Here is a 26,555-nt window from a genome sequence, read left to right on the forward strand (position 1 = left end):
TAACTGTTTTCTGTAAGGAATGCTAGAAAAAAGAACTCAATTTGCATAATTGCTTTGAAACAGGGTAGATATAAAAAAATATTTGGGCTGCTATTGGTAAATTCATAAAAAAAATAGTTTATGTTTAGAAAGTTCTAATTTAGCTATATAACCCGGGAGTGGAGAAAAAAAGCAGAATTGGCTGTAGTGTAAGGACAGGCTGCCTACTGTAGTGCCTATGTGGGGCTTATAGGATTTAAACAATTTATGTGCTTAACTTCAAGAGCAGGTCAGAAAGCTTATTTGAAATGAAAAGGCATTGCATATTGGATTTTGATGCTCCTTTAGTATTTATCTTTCAGTTTCTACAAAAAATTATCTAACAAATGATTGTTGTGACCTAAAAAAATTGTAAAAGACCTGGTTGCTATGTATGCACCAAATGTTCCAAAGCTCATGGCCTCAATCCGGTTCAAAACAACCTTTGAGACAACAGTGACATCTGCTAAATATAAGGACAGGTTTTGTTCGGTTTTAAGCTGCAGCTCTCCTTTCTCCTCACACAACTGTGTTTCATCACAACGCAGAACCGGCCATTATTGTGATAACATCTTGGTATGCTCGCTTTCTTCCACTAAATGCAGAGATGAACAGGATCTTCTACTGTTATATCTTTTGGCAGTGAGGAGACTTCGTTCTCCATTCCTACACTGCAGATTACGAGAACATTTTGTATTAAACATCCATTGATTTCAACCCAGAAACAATTCATAGACCTGGAACAGGAGTGTAGGGTTGACAATGAGAGAAGAGATCAAATTCTCTCATTTTTTATTTCTGTCCAATTTGATAATATTTTACTTCAAAGCTGGCTTCAGCATGAGGAATGAGAATCATGTGTGCTATTCAGTGTTCTGGCATTTTAGGAACTGGAAATGGGGAACATGACATTACAGTAAATGTAAAATCCGGACAATTCCACTCTCTGATGCTCCTAAGGAGTGAGAATTCTGGGGGCTTGTAGTTAGGATTCTTTCATCAGGAAAGTATTTAGCATCCAAAATTTGCATGAACACAGGCATAATCTTGAGCATCATCCTTAAATATCAGAACAGAATGAGAATTCAGAGATACCTCTCTGCTTGACATTTCCTTTTGGTTACCTCTGAGTGACTGTACTTTGAACAGTCCTGGGACTGTGCTTTCTGAAGGACCCTGACCTTCTGTGAAATCCTGACATGCAGGAGTACACTATCTCAACAGGACACCTGAAGTAGGCATTTTAAGTAGAAGCTATTCTTTGCTGGACTATAGCTAATCCAAATAGGCAACAAAATAATTCTATTCATTAAATAGAAATTTATAAATTCACAGTAATGGAAAAATTACATACCTCCTTTAAACTGGACTGAAATATTCTTTGCTGCTTGGATGCTCTTTAAATATGCTTAAGGGCAATCTCTCTGGCTTCCTAAGTACCTTCCTAAAAGAATGACTTGATTCAGAGCTCTTAAAGATTATGTTGAAACCTATTTTACTCAAATCTTCCCTAAATTGGTTTGCCTCAGATAGTCATGAATATAAACATAAGAAGATAAATCGAGTGAGTGTTTTATATCTAAATGCAGAAAGTCTTAATTTTCAAATGTCTTAAAAAGCAATGGAGTCAGATGACATTCTGAATTCTCATTTTCATGACATTTAGCTTGCATATTATATTCTGTCAACAATAATAATAATAAACAGTTTATTTACTCAAGACTTTTATCTACAACTTATAAATTGTTTGCTATTCAATATATTCCTCTTTAGCTGCCATTTACCTATTCCATAGGTATTTATTTCCTTTACTTTTGCCTCATTTCTTTCAAGAGGTTGATACTGCCTTGGAGTAGAATGATAATCAGCCTGTATCACTTTGTTGTTCCCTGAAGTAGAGATACATGGAAATCATAAATAATGCAGTGACTGCAGCATTACAGTAGGAAGCAATAGGAATGCCAACGAAGTCATGGTGAAAGTAAAGACTTTCACCTCTAAGCATGTGGAGGAAAAGAAGGTCATCAGGAGTAGTCACCATGGATTCACCAAGGGGAAATCATGCCTGACCAACCTGATAACCTGCTATGATGGGTTGACTGGCTGAGTAGATGAGGGGAGAGCGGTGGATGTTGTCTACCTTGACCTTGGCAAGGCTTTTGACACAGTCTCCTATCACATCCTCCTAGGTAAGCTCAGGCAGTGTGGGTTAGGTGAGGGGCAGTGAGGTGGACTGAGCACTGGCTGAATGGCAGAGCTCAGAGATAATGCAGAGTCAAGCTGAAGGCCTGTAGCTAGTGGTTTTCATCTTAAGCATGTTGTCCAAACTGACTGTATAATCCATTTGGGATATGCACACATGTGTGCACACAATATTGATGTGCATGTTCATGTGAAAACATGTTAACTGTTAAGGAAGGGTTCTAAGAGCAGATGGCAACACTGTAGACTTTTTGATGCAATAGCTACACTTCAAGTAAATGTACAAACAGGTAAGAGAAGTCAAATCTGACTTCTGTATGAAATTCAGGTCTTGGTAATCTAGAGCTAGAGCTGCTGAAAATTTTGCAGATAGTAAGCAGACCAAGCAGATACTATGACAAATTCATACCAGTATATTTCATTTTGGGATTGATTTATTGTAGTGAAGTAAATACTAATCATTCTCACAAGGGTAAATTTGTATCATTGTGGCCTCAAAGCACATCACTTGAAGTAGGGAATGGATCACTTTTTATAATGACAGCTAACAAGTTTATTTTCTCCTCTGTGTAGCCACTATACTGTAACACTTTTCAAGCTTCACACATGCATTGTTAAAGTACACGCCTCCTACATGCCTGGGCTATTTTAGCTACACTAACAAAGTGTGTTTGCAAGCTAAAGCTGACTGTGAGAAGTAGACTAAAATTCTGTACCAGTTTTGGGAGGGATTAGACTGAAAACATGAGCTGAACTGTCTCTAGATGTGTATTTCAAGCACAGACCTGAGTGTGGGGGAGTTTAGGTGCTTGGATGGGTTTTTTTTTAATGATAAAATTAATTTTAGCCTGAAATGTCATGCCAGAAATACTGGTGAATGACATTTGTTAACTAATCATTTCTTTGCTTTCATGATAATTTGGTACATCAGGAGACAAGCACAAATTTCTTTTGTTCTAGGCAGCTACACTTCCAGCACATTAAAACAAGCGGATTTTGTGGTAATGAAATCTTATACGTATTTTAAAATCTAAAGATGGGAGTTGCCATTGATACTAGGGATGTTCAAAATACACAGTAAGTATAGCTAGAAAAGTACAACTAGAAAGAATCAACTAATGCTACAGAAATGTGTTTTTAAGAACACTTAATCCAGAGATCAGTAAAAGTGACTAATCCATTTTCTTTAAGTTTGAATATCCTCCTACTTCTGCTGATACATTTTGTTCTTGATTCTGGTTTATCACCTGTGCCAAGTTCAAGTTAAAAGTATTTTAGAGATTCTCCTTAGTGACCTAGTCCGGGGCTTAGAAACATTATTATGGTTTGTTGCTTGCAAAAGATCTGCATTATCTTAATTGTTCACACCAGGTTTTAAACACTCTTTCCATGCCCTGCTCTTAAGCCCTCCCCTCCTTAAGCTTCTGCTGTTGATTATTATTTGAGATAAGAAACTGAGGAAAACTTCTTGGTGATACAAAAGGACATATTCTTTAGTTTCTTTAATTCCATAAGTTTCTGCCCTGGTTTTGTCTTCATTCTTTACCCATGCTTGGATTTATTTATTTACTACTTATTTTTTAATTAAAGTGATCATCATTCATAGGAAAAGCACTGTTGTAACCTTAATTGAAGAGCAATTTTTTGTTGTTGTTGTTTTGTTTCCCTTTTGGATTAATCCTTATTTTCATACACACTTCATTTGCTACTTGGGTGTGTGTACCTTGGCTAGCCACCAGGTGCCCACAAAGCCACTCTATCGCTCCCCCTCCTCAACAAGACTGGGGGAAGAAAATAAAATTAAAATCCCATGGGTCAAGATAAGGACAGGGAGATCACTTGCCAATTACAGTTATGGGCAAGACAGAGTCGACTTGAGGAAAATTAATTTAATTTGTTGTTAACTAATAAATGAGTAGGATAATGAGAAATAAGAACAAAACTAAAAACACCTTCCCCCCACCCCTTCCTTCTTCACAGGCTCAGCTTTGCTCCTGATTTTTCTATCTTCTCCACCACTGAGTGTCACAAGGGGATGGGGAATGGGGGCTGCAGTCAGTTCATCACATGTTGTCTCTGTTCTTTCCTTCTCAGGGGGAGGGCTCCTTACACTCTTCTGCTCCAGCATGGAGTCCCTGCCACAGGAGGCAGCCCTTCACAAATTTCTCCAACGTGGGTCCTTTCCATGGGCTGCAGTTCTTTATGAACTGCTGTGTGGGTCCCTTCCACAGGGTGCCGTCCTTCAGGCACAGACTCTTCCAGTGTGGGTCCACCACAGAGTCACAAGTCCTGCCAGGAAACCTGCTCCAGTCTGGGCTCCTCTCCATGGGGCCACAGGCCCTGCCAGGAGCCGGCTCCAGCGTGGGCTTCCCATGGGGCCACAGCCTTCTTTGGATATCTGCCTGATCTGTCGTGGGGTCCTCCACAGGCTGCAGGTGGGTTTCTGCTCCACCATGAATCTCCATGGGCTACAGGGGGACAGCCTGCCTCACCATGGCCTTCACCATGGGCTGTAGAGGAACCTTGCTGTGGCATCTGGAGCTCCTCCTGCCCCTCCTGGGCTGACCTGGGTGTCTGCAGAGTTGTTTCTCTCACATACTCTACCTCCTCCTTCCAAGATGCTGTTGTACAGAATCATTTACCCTTTCTGAAATATATTAACATGGAGGTGCCAACAGTGTCACTGATGGGCTTAGCTTTGGCCAGCAGTGGGTCCATCTTGGAGCCATCTGGAACTTTCTCTGTTCAACATGGAGGCAGCATCTGGAATCTTCTCACAGAAGCCACCCCTGTAGTCCACCCTCATGCTGCTAACAAATCCTTTCCATGTAAACCAAAAAATACAGGTAGCGTTCTCAAATGTGGGTACCCATCACTTTGAATATTGCTGCCTAGCCCACATGGCTATCATTTCAAGAACTGCAGTTGTGTTGCTTGACCATTAATTTAAGCAACAATATACCATCGTCATATGAGCTAAATTCAAAGACATTTAGTCCCAATCTATAGGACAAGACTTTCTGCAGTCTTGTGAGTGCAAAGTCACCACTTTCATAGAAGCCTATGTGCCACAGTGGTTCGTGTCAGGAAGAGATCAGAATGTCCCCCTTTTAACACACCCTTTGATAAATCCTTGCTAGGGTAAACACATTCCCACAAGTTACAGACTACTAATTACTTTAATTACTTTCAGATTAGCTACTGTAACTATTTAACACCCCCCACCCCCCACCCCCCCCCCGCCCATATGTCAAGAAATAAGACTTGTGTACCCTCTAAATCTTACAGTTAGATCTGTTTTCTGGAACACTTCATGTAGTACACTGGAGGAATTAGAAAAAACTAATTTACAGGAAAAAAATATTGTTGAGGGCTTGGTAAATATGAACAGGAATAGGATGAACAATACTCTAGATCTCATTTGTTTTATTTATTTTGTTTTGATATTGATTTTGTCTTAAGTTTCCTTGTCTTCTGAGGCTCTGCCTCCACAAATAAACTTTTCTTCATGACATGTGACACATGTTTATATTGATAGCATAATATGGTGTGCAATACAAAAAAGTGTGTGAGGAAAGTGGCAAGTTTTAACACCTGGATATGGAGACAGTTATGTGGTGTTGCCTATCTGAGGAGAGACTTTAGTATTATTTCACATTGTATAATATATATGTCAGATACAGTTTTCATGTTTATACTTCTGTGTTTAGGATCTGGAGGTAGTGACTCAGTGAACTAAGATGATAATTTCCAGAACTATTTTTCCTAGCTGTGATGCGTTTCATAAAGATATTGCAGACACGTTTCTGCCACATCTGTAGTGAGATAGCAACTTTTGAATTGAAAACAGTAAACCTAGACCAATACAATAAATTCAATACCAGTACAGTAACATGCTGACCTGTGATCTCATTCATTGGTTTCCTACATAATAATATAAACTCTCAGAGCAAGCCATGCTGGTGGCTAGCTATACTACCAGCAAAACAGAAATACCTACTATGATATTAACTTGTAGGTGCCATCTGTAATCCCACCTGTAATACCTCTGTGGGTACATTTAGATAAACACAAACTCATGAGTTGACGCTAGCCTAGAAAACATAAGTTCATGCTACTTTTCTGCTTGGCACACATAGACTAATTGCTGATCCATTATCACCTACCTGTGTAGTTGTATTTTACGTAGAAGAAGTGATACTGTGTTTCTAGACTGTTGATTGATAGATCTCTACCCAAGATCTACCCAAGCACAGATCTCAAAGAACTTTTTAGATAATGGACGCTTTAATTTAACATGGTGATAATATCTTAGATGTGTTAGGTTTAATAATAATATTCACATTTTAAACTACATTAGGAAAAAAGTAATTTCACTAGAAAGCACTACGAAGCTTTGTTTGTTTGTTACCAGGTTTTATAATAATATTTTCTTTTATTCTATAATATTTGCATTTTTATTTATCTGAAAGTAAGGTGGAGCTCTTTCGCATTCTTGCAGGGATTTAATATTTTAGAGGTATTTTAGATTATGTTTTAAAGAAAAATCTGTGCTACTGAAAGATGACCACACATTAGTAGAACTAGCCAGATGTTTCTTATCCTGCAATAAAAAGAATATACATTTTCAACTTTAACTTCTAAGTATATTTTAATATTTTTGTTATAAAGTTCTCATATCTAATCCTGTAGAATACATCTTTCTAAGGTATTCCTGATCAAAAAGACAGAAATTACTCACCTGGACTTGCTGAAAACATTTGACACTGTCCCACATGACATCCTTGTCTCTCAGCTGGAGACACATGGATGGGATGGATGGATCACTTGATAGATAAGGAATTGCCTGGATGGTTGCACTCAAAGAGTTGTCAAACTCACTGTCTGAGACCAGTGATGAGTGGCATTCCTCAGGGGTCATTATTGGGACCAGTGCTGTCTAACATCTTTGTCAATGACATGGACAGTGGGACCGAGTGCACCTTCAGCAAGTTTGCTGATGGCACTAAGCTGTGTGGTACAGTCGACATACTGGAGGGAAGGCATACCATCTGGAGGGACCTTGAAAGGCTTGAATGGTGGGCCCAGTGAACCTTTTGAAGTTCAACAAGGTCAAGTGCAAAGTCCTGAACCTGGGTTGAGGCAAACCCAAGCACAAATACATGCTGGGTGGAGAATAGATGAACAGTAGCCCTGAGAAGAAGGACTTGCGGGTGTTGGTGGACAAGAAACTCAACATGACCTGGCAATGTGTGCTTGCATCCCAGAAAGCCAACAATATCCTGGTCTTCATCAAACGAAGCATGACCAGCAGGTCAAGGGGATGTGATTGTTCCCATCTAGCCCACTGTCGTGAGACCCTACCTGGAGTACTGTATTCAGTTCTATGTCCCCCAATATAAGAAGGACATGGAACTGTTGGAGTGAGTCCAGAGCAGGGCCACAAAAACAATCAATGAGCTGGAGCACCTCTCCAATGAAGACAGGCTGAGAGAGTTGGGTTTGATCAGCCTGGAGAAGAAGCCTCCTCTCTCGTGGTTCTAGGGAGACCTTACAGCAGCCTTCCAGTACCTAAAGGGGGCCTACAAGAAAGCTGGAGAGGGACCTTTTATAAGGAAGGGCATGTAGTGAGGACAAAGGGTAATGGCTTTAAACTGAATGATGGTAGATTTAGACTGGATGTAAGAAAGAAATTTTTTACTATGAGGGTAGTGAGGCAATGGAACAGGTTGCCCAGAGAAGTTGTGGATGCCCCATAAATGAAAGTGTTCAAGGCCAGGCTGGATGGGGCTTTGAGCTACCTCATATAGTGAAAGATGTCTCTGCCCATAGCAAGGGGGTTGGCAACCCAAACCATTCTATGATTCTATGATTCTGTAACTATTGCTTCATTTGTAATACAAGTGAACAATATTTTGTTCTTTCTTTTTTGGAGAGTTCCTGCTAGGTAATTTGAAGATTTTGTTTATATGCACAGTACGAAACTTTCATGTTCCATGAATGAAACTTTCTCTTAATTTGTCCTTTAACGCTGAAAATCCTGCAGCAATAGACCCAACTTTCTTAATTAAAGGTTTTGTGGTTCTTAGTTCTAACATTCTTTCTCAGGTATGTAGTTGAAAAGGGTATGTTACTGTGGTTATAAAAGAGCATACATATTTCCTTGTGTTCTCTCTTATAGTGCTGATCTCCTAGGTTTGTGACTCAAAGAAATCTTGAATCTTCTTTATGAAGAATGGATACCTTATTTCCTAAAGTTGCCATTTATGTTTAAGGAAAGATTTATTCTTTGAAGCTACTGTTCTGCAGCAATAAGGAAAGGGAAATATTTAAATAACAAGCTGGCAAGTAGGAGGACAGTTCTTTTTTGACAGGTACTTGATTCCAGAAACTGTCAAGATTTATGTCATATTTGTAGTCCTAACAGTAATTTGCCATTCCTACAAAGCAAGAATACAAATCCTAAAGCAATGCATATAACATGTATTTTGTATTGTACTTTATTTCTTTCAGACAGTTGTTAAATAGATACAACCTAATACTTCTTTCAGGTAAAAGAAATTGTTAATCTTGATTTTCTTTCAGGTGCTTATTATAGAAATTGCTGTGAGTCATTGTACTGTTAGTAATCAAATGTTTTGGTGAGGTTGACTATCAGCTAATCTTTTATGAAAGGAAATCACTTCAATTTTCAGGAAGATACTTTGGAAAAACCCCAGAAAGTTCTTTCATTACCCAGTTGAATTCTGTTCATTCATCACTAAAATACACATTGTGTTCCTTCCAGAACTAGTTTTTGATTATTAGGAAAATTTTCAAAGCACTTACCTTCTTGGAAACCTAAACATATTTAAGGGCTAAAGTTGCACTTAGAACTGCAGTGGTATGCATACATTAGTGTACTTGTAAATTTTCAATTGTCAAGTTCCATTTCAGCTTGTAAAAAGGAAACTGAAGTCTGCAGAAGACAGATGTGAAAAGGAAATAGTTCCTTTGTCTTTACAGATGACAGCAATAACAGCATAGTATTAACTCTTCTAAGGTTTGGTTAAGTATTCTCTGTTCTTGGAAATGTTTCAGTGATGTACTCTTCAGCTTTTCTATTAGAAGGACTTGATATATATGGCATTAACTCATTTTCCATGGCAGTTAATTCCATGAGGTCAATACCTACAACTGACTTAGTGGAAGAGGCAGTAAACATATAGATTAACCTAAGCAAGTAAAGGAATTTCCTTGCCTTTTTGCATTTCTTTTGCAGCAGATTGTAAAGTGCAACTGAAGATTAAGTATTTTTAGCCCTTAATCATAGCCATTTTCATAAAGCGTCTAGACATGATGGGGTATACTTTGAACTGTTTACCCTTTTGTTTTAACTGAAAGAAGAAATTACTTCAACATAAACTAACATTCTTCATATCTTGAGTCCTAGGATGTAATACCATGAATTCACTTAGAGAAACACTAGGTTTCAGATAAGGCCAATAGTTTAGTGCTTGAAACAGAAGTTTATGGATGTGCAGAAGTATTAGAGAGCTGTTTCACACAGCTGTATCACTCAAAAATAGCATTGTTTCTTCCTGGTGATGAGTAAAAAGACCTTGAAAAAGGTGGCGTATTTTTTGGCGTGTATGTTTTATGTACTTGTCTATGCTAAATTCAAGGTTTTGGAGATCTGCAAGGCATAGAAACTCTAGATATGCAAGACTATAAACAGCTGAGAATCAAAACTTTCATAGGTTCTTGATGGGGAAGTCTAACATTTAAAATTACGCCTTAGGCAACTTTTACTGTTATCACAATATAGTAGCTTTTGAAAAAGATAATTTATTTTTTTCTGTCCACAGTTTTGTATCTATATGATTGACAGAGCAATCTCAAATGTTAACCGCTTGTGCCTATGAAGTGTTGATGCCAGACGTGTCTGACTTCTTAAGGCCATTTCAAAAATTCCCACCAAACATGGATAAAGAAATGGAGCAGTCAGGAAAAGAGAAACTGCAAATGTGTCAGTAAAACTACTTCAGTAACTATATAAACAGCATATTAAGAGGTGGAAAGTTTGTGGGTTTTATGGTCTCTAGCTTAAAAACATCACCCAGCTCAGACTAATGTGTGTGTGCTTCTGCGTGTATGTGCCTGTAAAAACTACATTTTCAGTTTTGACCGCAAAATGTTGGTTTTAGTGACTTCCTGTGGTAACAAGTTTCATGTTTGATAGATTGTTCAGTACTGGCTCAGGAGGAAATATCAAGCATCTTGTATGATTATACCTTCAATTCCTCTTAAGAGACAAAAAAAAGGTAGTGTTAATATTGGCAGTGTAGTACTATCTAAGATTTTATTTTCCACGTACAAGATAAAGTGACAAAATTTGGGAACTGGATATCAATAAAAATTGGTGTGTGTGTGTTTCATTGGTACATGCTTAAAAAGACATTCATGGCTCCAGCAGGAGGGAAAGCAAATATAAGTTTCTATAGCTGTTGTTTGACCAAATCTATCCCATTACCCCTCTCCCTCCCAAAATCATAAACTGCAAGATATGTTTTGTGCATTGAACCTATCACAAGCATAAAATTATTCTCTGGAAGGGATTAATAATACTTGGACTGATGCCAGTCAGAAGGAATGTTGTTCTCTGTAGTAGCTTATGACGTGCCCAAACCCCAGCGCAGCACCTGAGGGACCATCAGCTCTCAGACTCTCATGGAGAGGAAGGCAAAATGGCAGTTTACTGAAAGACGCAGGGACTTACATACTAGTAGCAGAGCCAGCCCCTTCGTGGGTGGTTTTCTACTTAGTTCCCACGTTTCTGTCACAACACGTGATCTTCCGCATTGCCACATCCCTATGCTACTACAATTCCCCCCTTCCATGCTAACAAAGATACAACATTAAGTGCATTGGTGATGATGGTCAGTCACGTGAGCCAACAAAACATACTATCCCTCTACTGTGTCTAAACGAGACTTAATAAATGCTACTAGTCTATTAAAAATGCAAGATCCGAAAGTTAAAAGCAACATCAGAATAAGAAGAGGACCAGCAAGACTAGATAATAAAGTGGTTAGCCAGGGTGATTGGTTAAACCAGGATTCATACATGCTTGCTGTGCCTCATGTTCTTGTTTACGCTGTAGCAAACCCTCACGCAATTTCGCTAGTGAATCTCTAACTATGGCCATGTGGTCCACATAAAAACAGCACTCTTCCTGCAGGGCTGCACAGAGGCCTCCTTATTGTAAGAAAAGAAGGTCTAGGCCCCGCCTATTCTGTAGGACCACCTCTGAAAACAAGGATAGGGATTTCTCTAGGGCCGAGATAGCTCGTTCAAGTCTTTCTAAATCCTCATCAACTGCTGCGCGCAAGGAGGTCCAGCCGTTCTGTTGTTGAACTAGGGAGGTGACACCAGTCACTGTTCCGGTGATTCCAAGTGCCATGAGGGTTGCAGTCGTTATGGCCGTTATCGGCTCCCTCTTGACCCGGACAGGTGATGGTTGTTTTTCCCAGTGTGCATATATGTCCTCCGAGGGATGATACAGAATCCTTGGCATAACTAAGACTTGGATACAAAAATCAGTGATGTTATTAAAAGGTTCAAGTGATACACACGGTACGAGGCCCTTCCTGGAACAAATCCACCACCTTCCTTCTCCGGGAATAACCCATTTGACGTTTCCACTAAAGGACTGTTGAGACATGTCATAAGCACACAACGAGACCCAGCTCCTTTTCACCCAGCCCAGACAGGTTCCCTCCCCCCTGATTGCTGACATCGTGAGGTCGATATTAGACTTCTCCCACATACATGAACCGGGGTTATCCTCCGTAGATAAATTATAGGTGCCATTCCAAGCAACACCTTCATAAAACGGGGGTTTGATGTCATAGCAGAGCCAATAGGGGTTAGTGAGGTTTGGATTAGATTCATTCAAGGTCAAATATATCGTCTGCATCATGGACCAAAGGGGATAAGGGTCAGGGCTTTCGGTATGAGTCCTTTGAGGGACACGAATTGTACCTTTAGTCGCTTCGGGAGTTGTGTCAGGGGCGCAGGTCTGTGGGGGTAGAAGTGCTGAGATTACTACGCTGGGGCCTAGGGGTTGAGGTTGAGGGGTGTACCTGATTTTAATAAGGGTGCCCCTATCAGTACCTGATGTCCAAAGCATTACTCCCCAAGTTTTGCCAATAAACCAAGCTGGATTGGACGGGTTAGTGACGTTTATCCAGAGGTACCTACAATTCCCACGGTGCCATACCGTCCTACCATCAGTTTTAAAAGGGGTCTTACAGCCAAAGGGATGCCATGTTACCATAAGAAATCTATCAGGTTGACTCGGGGTCCACGCTGTGGCAATAGTTTCGCAGCCCCAGCAGGCACAATAAAAATAACCAGGGAAATTGCAATAACTTCTACCGGGATTTGAACTTAGGCACCAATATGTATTCCTACCCCCAGTGTCCCATCTGCTACTGTTACTAGCACAATTCGGGGCTCTCCAACCGTCCAGTAGATCTGGGCCCATCAGCTGACAGACCGTGACATTGAAGGAGGGAGCACCCAGAGTCACTATAGATTGTAGTATTTGCGATTCTTGAAGTTTTATCAGTGTCCAGTTGTACGGGCGGTCACCGTTGACCAAGGACACCAAAACCAGTAGCAGTGCTAAAAAAACTTTGGATCCCTCCTTTTCCCTGTAAGAGAATCTAAAGTCATGTGTTATTATCGCGATTAAGGTCAGGTTTGATACATTTCGCGGGGACCCACCTAACCTCTGGTTCATCAGGATGAGATACAGCTGCGTATCCTCGACCAAAAACTACAAGTGACCACCCAGGTAACCATGTATCTGTTCCCAGAAAACGTACTAACACTTTTGCTTTTACATCAGTCATGGGAAAATTATAGTGTTTTCTCATAGGTGTACAATCTGTGCCATGCCTATCAAATTGATTCCAGAGATACAGCGCTTTCACTAAGACGATATCTTGTTGCTGTGTTGCTATCAAGATGTCATCCATATAGTGTATCAGCAACGTTGTAAGCCCAAACTTTTTTCTGGTCTCTTTTATAGCACTATCTACATACAGTTGACAGAGTGTCGGTGAATTTTTCATTCCCTGAGGCAATACTGTCCATTGATACCGTTCTGCGGGTGCGACGTTGTTTGTCAATGGGACAGTGAAAGCAAATCACGTTGAATCCTCAGGGTGCGATCGTATAGAGAAAAACCAGTCCTTTATGTCTATACTGATGATTGCCCAGTCCTTTGGTATCACACTAACCTTTGGCAGTCCTGGTTGCAGTGGACCCATATCCTGTAATTGTTCATTCACTGCTCTTAAATCATGCAGCAATCGCCACTGTCCTGCCGCTTTCTTTTGTATGACAAATATCGGTGTGTTCCAAGGGCTTGTTGAAGGTATTATATGTCCGGCTGATAATTCTCTTTGTACTAGTTCATTGGTTGCTTGTAATTTTTCTTGTGTCAAGGGTCACTGGTCAACCCACACTGGTTCATTTGTCAGCCATTTCATTTTAATAGGCGTCATTCGCTGCAAATTGACAGTGGCTCCCATTATAAATTTGTTATCTTCAAATTGACCTGGGCACAAAAGTCTCTTCCTAAAAGAGGTGTACCCTCTGCCAGGGTGACTGGTTTCACTGAGGCTTCTATGGGTGAACCATAACGTCATACACTCTAAGGATGATAAAGTCCATTGAAACTGTCGCTTGCCGCTCCCCTCCTATTCCATATATTGCTGGGCCTAGTTGTTGTGGCCATTCTGTAGGCCAAATCTGTGCTGTAATTATTGTGACGTCCGCTCCTGTATCTAGCAGTGCATCATAACTTATTGTCGTTGTCCTACTTCCTGCTTCTCGTGTTGCATACACTGTCAGTAGGGGGCGTTGAAACAACGGAATGGTTAGAAGTGCAGCTAGTCCTCTGTCAGTTGCAGAGATGGATCCTGCATGTCCTAGTCCTTTGTTGCAGTCTGTTCTGCTTGCATTCCTCTGTACTGTTCCTGTAACATAACTGTCGGTTGCTTGACCCACTGGGGACATACTGATCGTGGATGGGGCACTGGACGATGAGCTCCCCTGCCCCGGTGAAAGGAAGCTCGCTGGGCATTTCCCAATGGCATAGTTGATTGGCAACCATGGGCAACGTGACCCGGTTTACCACAGCGCCAACACACATTTGTCGTTTGGAGGTTCGGACACATACGTTTAATGTGACCAGGTTGTCCACAGTGATGACACGTCTGTACGGTTACGACTTGCACCAGTGGGGTTGGTGTTCCTGATGGACCTGTTTTCTCCTGAAGTGCAACTGTACGTAATAAACGAGGTAACGGTGTCGACAATGACAGAGTTGCAACAAATGCAGATTTCACAGCCTGTGTCGTTGCTCGCAGTATTCTGCCACGCAAGCGTGCTTGTGCCTGCTGTGTCACAAAGGCTCCTGTGCCCATCAATTGGTCAAACGTTGCTCCATATAATTAATGATGATGATCCGCTTCTTCTTCCTGAAGTTTCTGTCTAATAAGTGCAGCCCAATGTTCCAAGAACAACGTTAATACTGAAGGTGACAATACCCCTTAGCCAAGGTCGTTATGTCTTCCGGAATTACTGGTGTTGCCAATGCCATATCAATTAGTAATTGGGTCTCAGGATGTGAAAGCCCATTATTTTGAACTGATTTAAACAGTGAAGTAACTATTTTGTGATCTAGCGGCACCCATTCATTGTCCTCCTGTTGATTTACTATAACTGGGAAAGCTGTGAGGGGAGCCAAACGAATACCCTCCAATTTACACTTCTTTGCTATTAAGGACCAATCTGTTCCTGCTGGTTCCTTTCTATCTTTATTGGTATTTGTGTTTTCTGTGCTTTGTTCCACGGGGAGCTATGACAAGGGAACTACCCTTCTGTGCTGCTGCACTACATCCTGTATTTGCTGAACTGTTGCTTGCATTTGTTTCATAAGGGCTGTTATGATAGCTGAATCTACTGCAGTTTCCTTTTGCGGCTCAACTGTTCCTTCTCCCTCCTCCTCTTTTATGTCAGTTAAAGTCCTCCCTTTGTTAGCTGGACAGACTGTACCCTTGTCTTCCTTATCTAGCAGTGCTGAGTGTGTCCTTGATCACGCTCCCCCCCTTGGGCTGATGTGTCTAGGCAACCAGTCTACGTCAGGTAGTTCATTGCTGGTTGTGTTATCACAGTTTTTTGAGTCCTCCTCTTCATTTGAACTAGATGAAGGGGGGGTTGCCACGTCCAAATAACTCGGTGGCTGTTCTCGCCGGCGCCACGTTTGGATGTTATCCCCTGCTTTGTCTATTCTGTGCAATCTGTCTTCGCCCTGCCTAATAGCCTCCTGTAACCATTTTACTGATTTCCAATCCTTTTCCTTCTGTCCTTGCTCCTTTTCTAACTCTGCCAACCGTCCTTTACATTCTCTATCCCACACACTACTTTCTTTTGCCTTATCCCTTTCCTGCTGTTCTTGTTCCTCAACTTTTAGTCTCCGCATTAAATTTGCCAAGTCATCTGTCGGGTATAAGCTCTTTTGTTCCCGCTGTGCATTCTTCTTATCTACCGGATAGCATTCCGCCTTTCTTTCTGACGGTGGGCTGTCCAGTAGATTACCCTGTGGACTAGGAGGAGGACAGGAGGTTTAGAGTCCCCTGCTATTAAAGTGCCCACCTGCGTTTTCCGATTTATTCCGGGGAGCCAAGGATGCTCAGTACCAAACATAGATGCTCCCACCGCAGCCCATATTTGAGCCCCTTCATGTTTTTTGTTCATAGCATGATATATCTTACCCCAGGTTGAAACCCACGCTGTCGTGCCCGTTTTCTCAGATTCCCAAATTTCTTGTTCAAATTTTTCCCACAGTTCACAACACATAATATCTTGCGGGTTAACAATCAGCCCACTGCCCTTCATCCATAGGATGATTTCCTTTATATCTTTTCGCAGGCATTTTTCCCCTGCCTCCTTCACCCATTTTTTCAATACCTGTACCACGGAATCAACATCAACATCTTTTTCTGGCTTCATCGCCCCTCCAGAGGTCCAGCGTCGTCCAGCATGCTGCCTCCCAGGATCACGTCGGGGTCACCACTTGTAGTAGCTTATGACGTGCCCAAACCTCAGCGCAGCACCTGAGGGACCATCAGCTCTCAGACTCTCATGGAGAGGAAGGCAAAATGGCAGTTTATTGAAAGACACAGGCACTTACATACTAGTAGCAGAGCCAGCCCCTTCGTGGGTGGTTTTCTACTTAGTTCCCACGTTTCTGTCACAACACGTGATCTTCCGCATTGCCACATCCCTATGCTACTACAGTTCTCCATCCTCTGCCATGTAGAAGAAAGGCATTTATGCTCCTGCTTTGTAAGGCTGGTTGTTAACCATGTGCAACTCAGAAAAAAACTCTCAAATAAAGCAGTGCCAGTTTAATTTAGGCATTGTTCTTATCAATGCTTTTGCAGATGCTGTAGGCAATAAGCCATATGAGTCAGTTACAGAACTTTCCAAATGACTTTCCATGTCTCAGTGATGAGAGTGAAAGCATTCCTCATAGCATCTCCAGAGCCCTTTGCTGAGACAAGTACAGTTTGTTTTTAAAGCAGACTTACAATGTTACTACTTATAAAACACAAAAAAATTCTAGAGTACTCAGTGATTTGCTTCCTACCACAGTCTGATGGGTAAATAATAAAGACCAGGTCTGATCTTTACTGCAAGGCTTAGATATGGAGATTTCAAATCTGTGCCAATGGACAGTTTCAGGGAAAATCAATGAACAGAACTGGATCACTCCATGTGTTGCTTTTGGATTTTACTGTGAAAAAGCCTGAAAAAAAGAAGCGTGAGGAATCCTTATTATTTTCTGCTCACTGGGATTTCCTTGAGTTAGCTGTTACCATGCCTTTTTGCTGTAACAGCTTTCAGTGTTACCCACTAGCTATCCTTCAGAAAAGGAGGGTGGCTCTGCACCACCTGACATTAGCACTCACCTCTGTCCTTCTGCCCCAGCTCACCTCCAGCCTTCTCTGAGCTACTCCAGAAAGACAGCTGGGAATTGATAACTGTAAATTGTAGAGGGAACCAAAAACTACAGGAGGAAGTCTGTCACATCTACTTTTTTGCTTCTGTCTGATCTAAGCAATTTCATTGGGAAGTCTCATTTTGGACAGCGAATTACAAGTAAAAAATGTGATTTCATACACTTGGAGGAAAGTTAATACAATGCTGGCCCTCAGTTTAGAAATGGATCAATTGTATCTGTGAAAGTCTTATACCCTAGAGAGAGGGGAGTATTTTGAATACCTGATAAAGATCTTCATACTTCTCTGATCCATGCGGAAAAATGGAAAGGTAGAAAAAAAGAACCTTACAGAAAAAAAAAATGACTAGTGTAACCTAAGAGGAACAGGTCAAAGAAGGTAATTCTTCAAAGTGTTAGAAATTATTATAGCAATTTAAACATATGTTTACAGCTAGACACTCTCATACAAGCCCTAAAATAGTAGTAAAGCAAAAAGAGTTATCAGCACCACCACAGAGTTCTGACTGGATTGCTGCTTTGACCTAGGGGTATTTACTCCAGATCAAACCTCGTTATGAAGTTCTTGGTGTAGTATTATGCTACTACCAGTGTGGGCATTTGCCCGTGTCTATCACTGAATCACAGTGCAAATACGAAGTTATTGGGAAACTGTACAGACACCCATGAGAGAAGTAAATCAAAGTTTAAAATATCAAGACAAAAATAATAATTTCTTTGAAAATTATTAGTTTCTTCATTAATGCATTATGACTTTTCCCTATGTCCTTTATAAAGCACCATAGAAATCTTTATAGAAAGGTAAGTTTTTGCTTTGAAAGCACCATTTTTTTAAGCTTTGAAAGTTGCATTACACAAAAGACCTTGAAATCAGACTCTATGACATTTAAGTCTTTTATATGTTTACTTTTGACTTACCAGGTTCTTTATTTTTTCATTATTCCTGTCATGCCCAGCTGGCAACTAAACACCACACAGCTGCTCACTCCCCTCTGCGCCACCCCCCTCCCCCCCGCCCCCAATGGAATGAAGGAAAGAATTGGAAGGATAAAAGTGAGAAAACTCATGGGTTGAGAAGAAGACAGTTTAATAGGTTAATAGGTAAAGTAAAAGCTGCACACACAAGCAAAGTGAACGAAGGAATTAATTCACCACCTCCCATGGGCAGGCAGGTGTTCAGCCATCCCCAGGAAAGCAGGGCTCCATCATGTGTACTGGTTGCTTGGGAAGACAAATGGCATAACTCCAGACATCTGATCCTTCCATCTTCCCTCCAGATTACATACTCAGCATGACATCCCATGGTGTGAAATACTCCTTTGGCCAGTTCAGATCACCTTTCCTGGCTGTGCCCCCTCCCAGTTTTCCGTGCCCCTCCAGCCCTCTTGCTGGCAGGGCTGAGAAACTGAAAAGTCCTTGACTAAGTATAAACCTTACCCAGCGATAACTGAAACCATCAGTGTGCTATCAACATTGTTCTAGCACCAAATCCAAAACACAGCACCGCACCAGCTATTAAGAAGAAAATTAATTTTATCCAAGCCGAAATCAGGACAATACCTTTGTGTGAACTTTCTGTATATATAAGAAATGTTAAAAGCAACAGCTTTTTTCCTGGATTCTTCATAATTTGGAATCTCCTCTTTTTTAAACATGAAATGGAAAATATGTACACCTAGAAATGTGTTAGTTCATGGTTTTCACTCCATTAAAGTAGGACATGTAGTTCTAGAACACACCTTGCTCTAAAGTCAATGCATCTTTATATTTTTTCAAAAAGTTAAAGAGAGCAAAGGATCTGATGAATATATATGGAAAGGCAGAGCTACCTGGTTTTCAAGTTCAGCCATCTAGAGTTCTAGAAAATAGGTGGAGAATTAAAAAAGCATTAGCTAGGTTTTAGACAATATTATTAGCCACATATTAAACTGAGAATTCAGGAGATTGTACTGGAACTCCAAGACCATCTATAAGACAAAATAAAGGAAAAAAACCCCAAAACAAAACCATTTATTTGCAGTCTGTCCCATTGGTCATAAGAGTTAAATAATGACCAAGGTATCGCTTCAAATTAAATTAAGTACTCTAAAAGCAATACTAAACTTTCAGTGTTGTCTTTCGATATTTTCACCATTTATTCCTCCCAGTGTCAAAGTTCAACCTGAATGCCTACCCAAAGGGATGTTATGTGCAGCAGACCCATCAGAGAGTTTCCAAGTGAAAAAAAATAAAGTGTCTTGAAGAGCAGTAATATACTTTTTATTTATTCTGCACAGCTGCTTTTTCTTCTATCACAATCACTCTGTAGATGTCTTCTAAAAAGTGCAAGTGTAACTCTGCTATGTATCAGAAATATGTATCTTCAATTTGAAGATCTGATACACCATCCTTGGCAAGAAAAAAGAAAAAGAAAAGGGTAAAGATTGTAATTATGTATCAGTTCAGCCTTTCCCCAAGGCATACAAAGTGCTTCACAAGATTTTTAAGGTCTGTATGGAGCAGAACCCCTGTAAAATCTGAGCCAATGTCACAAACCTTCCCCAAATATGTTTGTGTCTACCTTATAAAAAACCCACAAGACATAAAAATAAGTAAATAAATAAGTATCAATATGAGGTCTTATTTAGGGACTTAAAAGTTCCAGAGACAACAGCTGATTACTTTTTTATTATAGAGACACTGAAGTTAATTATATAGAGACTGGCTATTCACAAATTCAAGTAATGCTGGTAACAAATATGCAGAAGGACAAGTGTGCAGTTGAACTCCAGCTGGGACTGCTACCTTCAGTGCCTAGCACTGGCACATAGAGACACAGCTATGCAGAACTTGCCTGCCCCTAATTCATCCAGAGCCTTTCAAATTCCACTTCCTTCAAAGGCTGAATTCACTCAGACTTTTTTAGGCTCAGAGGCTGACTCCACAGCTCCTTTTATTAAGGGTAATAGAATACAGTAGCAAATTGAATTCTCTACTAACTTCATATGTAACATACAGTGGGATCTCACCTTGTAGCAGTTTGAGTCCATGGTCTCAAATTAGGATTCATCTTTATACTCTTTAAATCCTATAATCCTTATAGGCATATATCCTCTGTTCTCTTATTAAATGGCATCTTTTATTGTGCATTACAAATTAGGTAATCATGCTGTTCCTTTGATAAACACACATGCAAACCCTAACCATGGATTATAATCCATTTAGTGCATGTCATGTACCTTGCAATGCTATGTTTGAAAAATTGCCACTCCACATTCATATAATCACCAAATCACAGAATGGTCAGGGTTGGAAGGGACCTCTGGAGATCATCTAGTCCAACCCCCTGCTAAAGCAGGGTCACCTAGAACAGGTTGCACAGAATTACATCCAGGCAGGTTCCGAATGGCTTCAGAGAAGGAGACTGCTCAGCGTCTCTGGGCAGCCTGTTCCAGGACTCTGTCACTCTCAAAGTAAATACTCTTTCCTCATATTCAGGTGGAACCTCCTGTGTTGCAGTTTGTGCCCATTGCCCCTTGTCCTGTCACTGGGCACCACTGGGGGGCACAGAGCCTGGCCCCATCGTCCCTAACACTTGCTCTTAAGGTATTTCTAGACATGAATAAGATCCCCTTTCAGTCTTATCTTCTCCAGGCTGAACAGCCCCAGCTCTTTCAGCCTTTCCTCAAAAGGGAGATGCTCCAGTCCTCTCATCATCTCTATAGCCTTCTGCTGGCCCCTCTCCAGTAGTTCCCTGTCTTTTTTTGAACCAGAATACAGGATTTCTGTAGACATTGGTCGATCTTTTGTTACACTACCACGCATCTCGCTCATTGTTCTGACTTGAAAAACTTGTCAGTTGGACCCTACAGCTTTCTGTGATCCCAAGTGCTTGTATGGCTACAGCACTTAAATTTCATGTTTCCAGGGCTGTGAAGCATTGCCTCTGCTTATAGTTGAAACAATCCTGAATGACATAAAACTTATGATTCAGACAATTCATTTTATTGCCTGAAATGTGTTTGACATCAGTCTAGCTGAAATTTTAAATTCACTTCTTTCTCAGGGAACAATATAACTTTTGTGCAACATAAAAACAGTGTGAAGGAACATAAATTAAATGTCTTCCTATAATTAGATTTGTATCAAAAAGTTAATATAATTTTAGCAACCACTTCAATTAAAAGCAAAATCTGATTTAGAATGCAGCAGCAAAATATTTCAATTTATTCCAAACTTTTATTTAATTATTATTACTTTGCAAATAAATCCAAAAGGCTATCTTTAGTTTTCTGTTCAACTGATCTTTTTAGCTGACAGCCATTCCAAAAAGAAGTTCTGCACTGTCAAGCTCTCCTTTGGCAGCTCGCATTCTTAACCTTTGTTACTGACATTTGTTGGCAAGGAGTATTTGTATTAGTAATATGGAAAAAGTATTTCTGTTTCTTTTTGTTTAACTCTCAGCAAAAACAAAATAACTATTTAGCACTCTCTCTGGGATTTTCCACACCTCAAGTAATATTGATCATAAAACCCATGGCCCTTGCAAAGCATGTGTAGCTCACATATATTGGAGAATTGAGCATGTGTTGTTGACAAGAAAAAAGAATGAACTAATAAATGAGAAAAGTCTGGCTATTTTCAAACATGTATATTCATATCAGAAACTCTTGTTCATAATCTGTTCTGTTGCTTCCACTATCTCATCTTGCCCTTCCAGGAAACATGGTTCTGTTTTACAATATTTAGGAATGGGAAAAATACATGATGACATTTTTTAGAGACTTTTTTCATCTTGTCAATTGGCATCCTAACGATACAGACCACACAACTGGTGATTCTTAAATGTTAGACATGTAGGTACTTTATTGTGAATGTAGTAAAATGTAATGATACATTAATTGACAGAAGATTAATTAAGTCTCAAACAGTTGTATTACTGTTTCAATAACCTTCAACATCAATCTTCTGAAATGTTTTAATTGTTTAAAGTTTTTTCAGACTTTCAGTGACTGAGAAGTAATTTTCTTTAAGCAAAAGCAATATGAAAAAAACTATTGACCTAAATATAAAATTATTAATTTTTGCTCCTGGTGACTCTTAACTGTAGCAAACTATTCAATGTCCCTTACTTTAAACTCCAGTGGTTTTTGGATGTTTGTTCTGTACAAGTTTTTATAAAAAACATTTAGCTTGTTTATTTTTTAATTTTATTTTTTAGATAGATTTACAAACCTTTAGTATCAGCCTGTTGCTTTGCTAGTTGTCAGTAATATATCCATGTCAGCTGTATGCATTAAAAAAATTGTTTCACAAATGTCTATATAAATCCCTTACATTCCATTGTAAAAAGGTAGTTCTGGCAATACGCTTTCTGAGGTTGGAGGTTGTACTCCTCCAGGTATTGCAGCTCTTCTTCTTCCACCATCATAGTCTGAGTGTTTCTTATTGCTGATAGCAATTTCATTGGTGTATTGCTCAAGTCCTTACTGGCTCAAAAATAGCTCTATTAGAAACATCCTATTTGCACTGTCATTCAAATAAACTCTTTACCTATTCACTTTGTAATGAAAACACTACAGCGCCCTGGAAGCGAATCTAGGGTTTTGTTTTAGAAATCCCATAATGCACATACTCTGTTTTCATCATTTGTCTTTTATTTGTAATATTCAAAGAATCTACTGATAGTTAAATTATCTTTATATGTAAAGATCTATTCTATATCAAAACTGACTACTCCATGATTTGGTTTGGCTTTCAAATCTTTCTAAGTCTCTAAATTTGTTTTCTTCTTTGACAACATAATCCACTCCATAGAAGAAGTGCTGGTTAGGGCATATCCTGTTATAAAGTGAAAGCTCTTTCACTTTAAAGGCTATCTGTAAGGAGGCTTATTCTCCTGTCTGCAGAATGTTGTCCTGTGCATTCATTTTTCCTAGAGCTTTATATGTGCACTTATTTCATGAAAAATATTTTTTAACCCTTTTAATATATTTACTTTGAAAAGTTGGAGTCTTTCCATTTTAAGATACCAGAAGATTCCTGTATTTGAATTCTGCAATTCAAATCTCTTGACAATGGTGAAAATATTGATTAAATCTTGATTGATTGATCAAAACAGTCCATTAAAATGCACTATGAACTTTTTACACTTTTTTTTCTTACCATTATTCTGAATGGCACTTTTATGCCTGTAACTTTGCTTGTTTAGGATACAGTATTCAAATTAATTATGAAAATGAAAGGACTATCTCTTATAAAGTGCTGATACATTTTTAACACTTCCTTAGGGAGGGAGAAGAAATTTCCCCTAGTCTTCTTGCATCTTTCTGCAGACAAATATTAGTACATGAAAAGTTAATCCATCTGTTCCTACTTCCTTGAACACCTATTATATTTCTGTAAAGTTATAAAAGATGGCTGTTTAGTTCTCTCAATAGTGAGCAGAATGAAGGCAATTAAATTCCTCCAGAAAACCCTAATATGACAGCTTATTCTTCTCAGACTGAGATGTTAACTGGTCTGGTTACCCACCTCCTCTATTGTTTACTCACAGATCAAATATCAGCTAATGGCAGGGGCCTATTACATGTTGGAGGTACTAATATAATCATAGAATCACAGAATCATTTAGGTTGGAAAAGACTACTGAGATCATCAAATCCAACCATTAACACAGGATTGTCAATTCCACCACCTAACCATGTAGTTAAGCACCTTATATACATAGATTTTTAAATAGCTCCAGAGATGATGATGCCACCCCCTCCCTGGGCAGCCTGTTCCAATGCTTCAGCACCCTTTCAGTGAAAAGTTTTTCCTTATACCCAATGTAAACCTCTCCTGGTGTAACTTGAGGCCATTTCCTCTTGTCCTGTCTCTTGTTATCTGGGAGGAGAGACTGATCCACACTTGCCTACAGCCCCCTTTCAGGCAGCTGTAGAGAGCAATAAGATCCCCCCTGAGTGTCCTCCTCTCCAGACTAAGCAACCCCTGTTCCCTCAGCCGCTCCTCACAAGACTTGTGCTCCAGACCCTTCACCAGCTCTGTTGCCCTTCTCTGGACACACTCCAGCACTTCAATGTCTTTCTTGCAGTGAGGGGCCCCAAACTGAAGAGAGTATTTGAGATGAAACCTCACCAGTGCAGAGTACAGGGGGACAATCCCTTCCCTAGTCCTGCTGGCCACACTGTTTCTGATACAAGCCAGGATGCTCTTGGCCTTCTTGGCCACCTGGGCACACGGCTGGCTCATGTTCAGTCCTCTGTCAGCCAGCACCCCCAGGTCCTTTCCCACCAGGCAGCTTTCCAGCTGCTCTTCCCCCGCCCCCATAGCATTCGGTGGGGCTGTTGTGGCCCAAGAGCAGGACCCAGCACTGAGCCTGGTTGAACCTCATACAGTGGCCTCAGCCCATCGATCCAGCCTGTCCAGATCCCTCTGCAGAGCCTTCCTATCCTCAAGCAGATCAACACTCCCTGGAACTTGGTGTCATCTGCAAACTTACTGAGGGTGACTTGATCCCTTCATCCAGATCTTTGATAAAGATAATTAACATAACTGGCCCCAGCACTGAGCCCTGGAGAACACTTGTGACCAGCCGCTGGGTGGATGTAACTCCATTCACCACTGCTCTTTGGGCTTGGCTGTCCAGCCAGCTTTTAACTCAGTGTATATTTGTCGTATATCTTATTCTTAATATTTTAATAAGTTGTGTCGCATACTTTAACACAGTCGTAACAGCAAAAATAAGGAATTTCCCTTTCCATTTCAAAACTTCTCCATTTAAGACAGCTTTCCAAGGAGTATTTTCCAATGTATTATCTATACCAAGTTATGATAATAGTAAATAGCTAGTTCTGGTAATAGACAGCTAGCTTTTCTAGTTGCAGTAGGCATTTTAGCATTTGCAAATTATTCTTATCTGGTAACCTGATTTCAGTGCAAAATGAAATTCTTATGGATGGATATATCAATTAAGGATTAAAGAACACGCTTAGGTTCTGGAACTATGCTTATATCTTCTACTAGACTGAAGATTGCCACTGTGCTCTCTTTAAGGCTGCTGAACAAGATTTCATTTCATGTCATAATTTTCTGTATTCTTTAACTTGTCCATAAATTGATGTTGCACTGTAGCTTCTCAAATTTGTTATCTGTGAAATGTATGTATAGTTTGAAGAAAATCCATACAGCTATTTTTAATTCTTCAAAGACAAAAGAATGTGTTTAATGAGTGAAGATGTGTTAGAGATGTTAAGTTAAAGTGTAATACTGTAAGATGTTGCTTGGTGCACTTCTGCAATGCTAATTATGCTAGTTGGGTCCATTTACATAGGTGCTTGCTCAGGGTTTTTTCTCAGAACTGGACTGTAAAATCTGGAATATTGATACCATTATGCAGTAAATAAATAATTTTCCTTGTCCTTATAATATAGAATAAAATATTATGTCTATTTGAGGTAGACCCACACAGAGACAACATTTTCAACAGTTAAAAATCAACCCTTCACTTGGATTGTGTGAACCAAAGACAGAATCATCTGCAATTCTGCTAAAGGCATTTTAATGGGGCAGCATCAGGTTTCCCAGGGTGTATGCTCAACTCCTACCAGCTGCTCTTGCAAGTGTTTGGAGCCCTGCAGTGGAAGGTGTGCAGGAGAAGTATCAATTCACAGCCATTATGTGTGTACAGCAGTTAGAAAAACTCTTGCTGTCTGTGACTCAGCAGTGATGGAAAAAGTAGCTCAAGATTCAGCATGTTTGGTTTCGGTTCCTTCCAGAAGCTGTGTTTGCAACTGTTCTCCTTTCGCTTTTTAGTAATAAAAGTCCATATAAACTGTAGGTAAAAATAACATTTAAACATGCTTTATTTTCTTTTAATACAGTCCTTTCACATTCTCTTCAGTTTCTTATGCTTTTCTGATTTGTTTTCATTTTCATCTCTCTACAGTTCTATTAATTTATTACTGAAGAATTAGCAGAGGGAAAAAATCCAAGACAACAGTGGTACTGATTTCAAAATCTGTCTCTAACACTCTGTGGCTGCTCTCAATTACACCCCTCCCCCCCAACACCCCCCCCCCCCCCACAACCCTAAACAAACCAAACAAAACCAAACAAAAAACAACAACAAAAAAATGTACTAATAAGAAGAGAAGATAGGACAACATTATTATTTCATTTTAATGTCTCATTTATTTTTGCTTCTCTTTAGCTGTTCATGTTAAGGTACATGGTTTATGCATTTTTTTTCAAAGTAGGAGCTTGTGATGCTGAG

The 26,555-nt window shown here is 39.9% G+C and overlaps 1 protein-coding gene and 1 long non-coding RNA gene across 6 annotated transcripts in view; one reads left to right on the plus strand and one right to left on the minus strand.

The window, feature by feature from the left end:
* The window catches only part of CNTN5 (contactin 5), a 678,576-nt gene that overhangs the window by 272,975 nt on the left and 379,046 nt on the right, over positions 1-26,555 (plus strand). The window lies entirely within an intron of this gene.
* Positions 10,851-18,855, minus strand: LOC119143478. The gene is made up of 3 exons (XR_005102720.1): positions 18,785-18,855; positions 12,417-12,420; positions 10,851-10,861 (listed from the first exon to the last, which is right to left on the minus strand). It is a non-coding gene; the product is annotated as an uncharacterized LOC119143478 (long non-coding RNA).

The sequence above is a fragment of the Falco rusticolus genome, chromosome 2, assembly GCF_015220075.1.
Source record: "Falco rusticolus isolate bFalRus1 chromosome 2, bFalRus1.pri, whole genome shotgun sequence".
Lineage (NCBI taxonomy): Eukaryota > Metazoa > Chordata > Aves > Falconiformes > Falconidae > Falco > Falco rusticolus.